Source organism: Erpetoichthys calabaricus, chromosome 8 (genome assembly GCF_900747795.2).
Source record: "Erpetoichthys calabaricus chromosome 8, fErpCal1.3, whole genome shotgun sequence".
NCBI classification, from domain to species: domain Eukaryota; kingdom Metazoa; phylum Chordata; class Cladistia; order Polypteriformes; family Polypteridae; genus Erpetoichthys; species Erpetoichthys calabaricus.
The window spans coordinates 115,643,063-115,648,852 of NC_041401.2; the positions used below are offsets into that span (position 1 = coordinate 115,643,063).

The window sequence follows — 5,790 nt, forward strand, 5'->3', positions numbered from 1 at the left end:
TATAACAATTGAAGCTTTGCTATGTGGGTGATGCATGAAGGCAAACTACTCCTTAAAAGTGTACAGAATGGCCTCTCTTACGGAAACATAAAACAACCTATGTATGCTCTTTTTTTAAATGAGCCAAAAGGAAACCACAGTGGTAATGTTTACCAGCAGACAGGGTTGAAGAAGGCTTACTTTCTATATCACTTGTATTTCCTTTGTGCAGTCAAATGTCCTTCCTCATATTACAATGGTAGCAAAGAGAAGAGCCATCATAAAATTAGTACACCAAGGAAGACTGGATTTGGCAAAAGTATACGTGTACACGCTCCAAGTGGAAACTACTTTGACTGTGAAGGTCAAGGTGAGTGGATGTCAAAGTGCAGACCGGTGTTCAGAGAAGGAGTATTTGATAATTTCATATGATTAACTATCAAATAAATGTTTCTTTTGTCAGTTCCCTTTGCACCTAGGAAAATGTTTAATATTTACTATATTGTGAACACATAATGGGAGGGGCAAGATTAGCTTATTTGCACTTTAGGGGCCACATACATTCTTTCTGTTTTATTTTGTGTTAGCTTTAATTTGGAACAAAAGTACTGCTGGGTGTAATAGGAGACGAAACTAATGCAGCTGTTTTCTAAAAATACATGTGCCAAGGTCTAGTTAACAAACTCAGCCTAATTTTAATTCATGAGAATGAAAATGAATCCTATGAAAAATGACTGCTAACATCCATCCACCACAGTGACACCACAGGGTCACGGGGGTCTGCTGGAGCCAATCCCAGCCAACACAGGGCACAAGGCAGGAACCAATCCCGGGCAGGGTGCCAACCCACCCCAGGACACACACAAACACATCCACACACCAAGCACACACTAGGGCCAATTTAGAATTGCCAATCCACCTAACCTGCATGTCTTTGGGAGGAAACCCACGCAGGACACGGGGAGAACATGGAAACTACACGCAGGGAAGACCCGGGAAGCGAACCCGGGTCTCCTAACTGCGAGGCAGCAGCACTACCACTGTGCCACTGTGCTCCCCACTGCTAACATCTGTCTAATATTTTATCAGTGTGTTTCTTTATTTTTTTTAGGAGGGTTTTACATCTTTTATAATTTTGGTGCTGGTGGCCAGGTCAACCTCGTGCTGCAGGCTTTATGAGAATGACACAGACCATTTGGATAGTGCTGTTTGTGTTCATGGGCATATTAGCTGGACATCCTCCACATTGCCTACATTTACATCCTGAACCTCGGAACGGTAAGGTATGTGCCCAGCTGGTCATTGCCTCTTGTGCTTACAGCTTCACAGTGTTGGATGGAGAGAGACAGCAGCTCCAGAAGAATGAATTTACAACATATTTCACATCTGTGTCAGTTGAAAGTGGTTGCCTCCTCACCTTGAGACTGAAACATTTGGGCCCTCAACCTTTTGAATCTTTTGATGTCTTTACTACTGGCACCCATACGGATCTGGGATCAGTGGCTGACAGCACCCTAAGAGAGTTTAGCTGCAGTTGCAGACTGCTTGGTCGGGTGAAGAGAACTGAGAAATTGCTCAAAAACTTTAAGTAAAGAGAGACCCTGGCACAGACTCTCAGTTCTCGACTCAAGCGATGAAGGAAAGACATGTTCTACAGAGCAAAAGAAACATCTTTACTTAATAAATGGATATGATTTCAAACATACAGTATCTTCTGGATAGTTTTAATTGAGATAAATGCACTCGATAGAAGATTTTAAGTTGTATAATTGAGTACTTTGTGCATATGGAGCTAGAATGTATTCTGTGCATGGCTGCCTTCCACTCCTTTTCTGAAATGTTAAGTGAAAGATCCTTTCCCTATTGGGATGATCCTTTAAAACATTTTTATAAATTGTGTAGATGTTATCTGAGTTTTCAAGACTTATCAGTATTTTTTCTGGGACAGGTACAGGTCTCTAAATGTTTTAATCACAGACAATTTCCAAGCTTTAAAAACTGTGTATGTTTGAGAGGGTAGAAAAGAGTTGTTATCATATAGAAGTGTAACAGATAAGATCTTTTCTGTCTTAAAGTGGATTATTTGTGTATTGACGATACTTTGTATTTACTGGAGCACTGAGCAGGGAATATAAACAAGTACTGCAAGATTATAATTCTATTGTACACCAGACTTGTATATGTTCATCAATTTGTGTTGATGTCCAGGTCTTTGTGGCCTATATTTTTGCTGCCCGGTAATAAAATTGAAAGTTAGGTAGTGTCATGACCCCTTCTGCTTTAGGTTGTTGTAGAGTCGCCAGTTGGATGCATGGATATTTCGAAGTCCAAATAAATGAGGTTATGATTTAATCTAATTTCTTAAAAATGATGTTTTAATGTATATGGGGATGGTTTGAAATAGGAAAAGAAGCTAGAAAAGGATGTTCATCTTAACAGTTGTGGTGGGCGGCCAGGTCCTATGCCCGGCTGGGACGCCCCTTCTACATATGTTCTGAGGGAGCAACCATGGGCGTCTCAGTACCTCCCCTGGGACGCTTGGTGGCAGCCTCCCTGGCTGACGATGGTGCCTCAGTTTCCCGCAGGGCTTCATGGGAGATGGAGTTCTCCACAGCCCTGTTGGGATCTGGGGTGGCCACCAGGGGGTGCTGCATGGGTCCCTGAGCCGGCCTGGACAACTCTACAGCCCCGGCCCGCAAATACAATCAGAAACAGGTGATCAAGCAGGTTGGCTATATAAAGGGCCAGCAACCCACCACTCAGGAACCAGAATCGGGAGGAAGAGGACAAGGTTGCCAGGGAGGAGTGGTGGTTCGAGACGGGAGTGTTGTTTGTGTTTTGTGTGCTTATTTGGACTGTGTTATGCCTGTGGGGTTCATGGGGAAGACGTGCCCCACAGGTGAAGAAAAATGAAAGTCCTTTGTGTTTTTACACATGTCTCTGAGTCTGTGCCAGGTCAGGCACTATACAGCGTCTTTCTCACACAGTGTTGATTCTCTCTGCTAATGTGAGATGGAGGGTGGATCTTTTTCCATGTAAACAGCAAAAGTTTTTGAAAAAGAGGTTTATATTTACATGTGATATTTACCCCGAGATGTTTAAACTGACCTGATAAGATAAATGGAAATGTGTCCAGTTTAGTATTGTGTGCTAGAGAGTTTATCAGAAAAAGCTTTTATTCAAATGAATTTTGAGTCCAGATATATTTTGAAAATCTGCTAGTGTTTTTAGGACTGGAATTTTGTGGGTCAGATATAAACAGTACTAGATCATCTGCATATACTGATAATCCTTCTCTGAAATTCCCATTTATCTCTGATGCATTTCGAAAGTAAACAACTAATGGCTAAATGGCAATTGCAAAGAGCATTGGAAATAGGGAGCATCTTTGTCAAGTACTGCATTCTACTTTGATGTACAGTAATCCCTCGCTATATCGCGCTTCGACTTTCGCGGCTTCACTCTATCGTGGATTTTATATGTAAGCATATTTAAATATATATCGCGGATTTTTTGCTGGTTCGCGGATTTCTGCGGACAATGGGTCTTTTAATTTCTGGTACATGCTTCCTCAGTTGGTTTGCCCGGTTGATTTCATACATGGGATGCTATTGGCAGATGGCTGAGAAGCTACCCAACCAGAGCGCGTATTATGTATTAAATTAAACTCCTCAAATATATTATGAGCACGGGGGCTGTTCGCACCACTAGAGGACACGGCCGCTCCTCAAAAAACGCTGAAAGATTACCTTCACATTGCTCTCTTCCTTGCTGGGCTTATATGTGGCTGCTTTGCAAGCGATATGCTTCCCGCATGGTGCTTCGCATACTTAAAAGATCAAACAGCACGTATTGATTTTTGATTGTTTGCTCTCTCTCTCTCTCTCTCTCTCTCTCTCTCTGCTCCTGACGGAGGGGGTATGAGCAGAGGGGCTGTTCGCATACTGCCCTAGAGGATACGGACACTCCTCTAAAAAATGCTGAAAAATGCTTGCTCCCTTCCTTGCAGCTACTTTGTCCGGCGGTGCTTCGCATACTCAAAAGCCAAACAGCCCTATTGATTTTTGACTGTTTGCTTTTTTTCTCTCTCTCTCTCTCTCTCTGACGTGCACTCCTTTGAAGAGGAAGATATGTTTGCATTCTTTTAATTGTGAGACGGAACTGTCATCTCTGTCCTGTCATGGAGCACAGTTTAAACTTTTGAAAAAGAGACAAATGTTTGTTTGCAGTGTTTGAATAACGTTCCCGTCTCTCTACAACCTCCTGTGTTTCTGTGCAAATCTGTGACCTAAGCATGACAATATAAAAATAACCATATAAATATATGGTTTCTACTTCGCGGATTTTCACCTTTCGCAGGGGGGTCTGGAACGCAACCCCCGCGATGGAGGAGGGATTACTGTAGTCCGAAATAATGTTGTTAATATGAACTGAGGCTTCTGGACTGGTATAGAGTAGTTTGATCCATGAAGATATGTTTGGGCCAAACCCAATTTGTGCAATGTGGTGAATAGGTAGTCCCATTCAGCCATGTCAAAAGTTTTTTTGAATCCAAAGATAGTAAGAAGAACTCTTGGGTGTTAGATTTAATAGGTGAATATGTTATATTAAGCAAACGTCAAAGATTAAAAGCTAAGTGTCAGCATTTGATAAATTCGGTTGGATCTTGTAGTATTACAGAAGGAAGCACTTTCTCAGTCCTTCTAGGTAGAACTTTGGAGAGTATCTAAGCATCATTATTAAGGAACGAGATTGATCTGTATGATGCACATTGTAATAAGTCATTATTTTTCTTAGGAAAGAAGGAAATTAATGCTTGGTAAAAAGTTTGAGTTAGAATTTTGTTGTCTTTAGCTTCTATAAACGTTGCTAACAATAGTGAAGCTAATTTATTGGAAAATGTTTTTATAAAAATCTACTGGGTAGCTATCAAGGCCTCCTGCTTCCACTTCTTGAAGTGAATTTATAGTGTCTAGTCATTCTGAGAGTGTCAGAGGTTTATCCAACTCTTCTGCACTGAGAGTATCTAGTTGTGGTATCTGTAATGCATCGAAAAACACATTAAATTGTGTCTTATTTTCTTTGGACTGAGTAGAATATAAGGACTTATAGTACTCTCTAAATGTGTGGGTTATATTTTTATTGTCTATGATTTTATCTCCATCTGTGTTGGTAATTGCTGTTATTGCATTGTGGACTTCCTGCTTGTGGGTTTATGAGCTCAAATCTTATTGGCCTTCTCTCCTTGTTCATAATAATGATGTTGCAATTTAAAGACAAGCTGTTCTGTTTCTTTAGTAATCAAGAGGTTAAATTCTGATCACAAAACCTGTCTTTTCCCATAAATTGCTTCATTTGGAGACCTGTCGTAGCCTAGATCTATTCTGGTAATTTGTAACTGAAGTTGGTCCTTACTTATTATGGGAGTCTCCTGTAAAAATACTATCTTGGCATTTAAACCTGTTAAGTGAGTCAATACTTTCTTTCTCTTAATTCATGATTGAAACTGTTGACATTCCAGCTCATAGAGTTCACTGTTTGGTCATAAAAACATTGCTTCTGAACTTTTGTTGACATTTTGTAGTCTTAAGTTAAAGTAGTACATTTTTACATATGATAGCTTTGACTTAGATTTCATATTATTGTCAGATGTTTTAAGAAGCCTATTGTTGTGTTGGCATTAACAGTCAGTTGTTTTCAAAAAGATTTTTTTTCTATCCTCCCAGCCATCTAACCTTATCTCCAAAACTCATGTTTGGAGACTTACATCATGACATTGTAAGAATGGTACTCTTCTACTAGTTATCCTCT

The 5,790-nt window shown here is 40.4% G+C and overlaps 1 long non-coding RNA gene across 1 annotated transcript; it reads left to right on the forward strand.

Annotated features, from left to right (window-relative positions):
- The first annotated feature begins 236 nt into the window (after positions 1-236).
- LOC127528999 (uncharacterized) lies at positions 237-1,684 on the forward strand. Its single transcript, XR_007935683.1, has 2 exons — positions 237-349; positions 1,091-1,684. It is a non-coding gene; the product is annotated as an uncharacterized LOC127528999 (long non-coding RNA).
- The last annotated feature ends 4,106 nt before the right edge of the window (positions 1,685-5,790 follow it).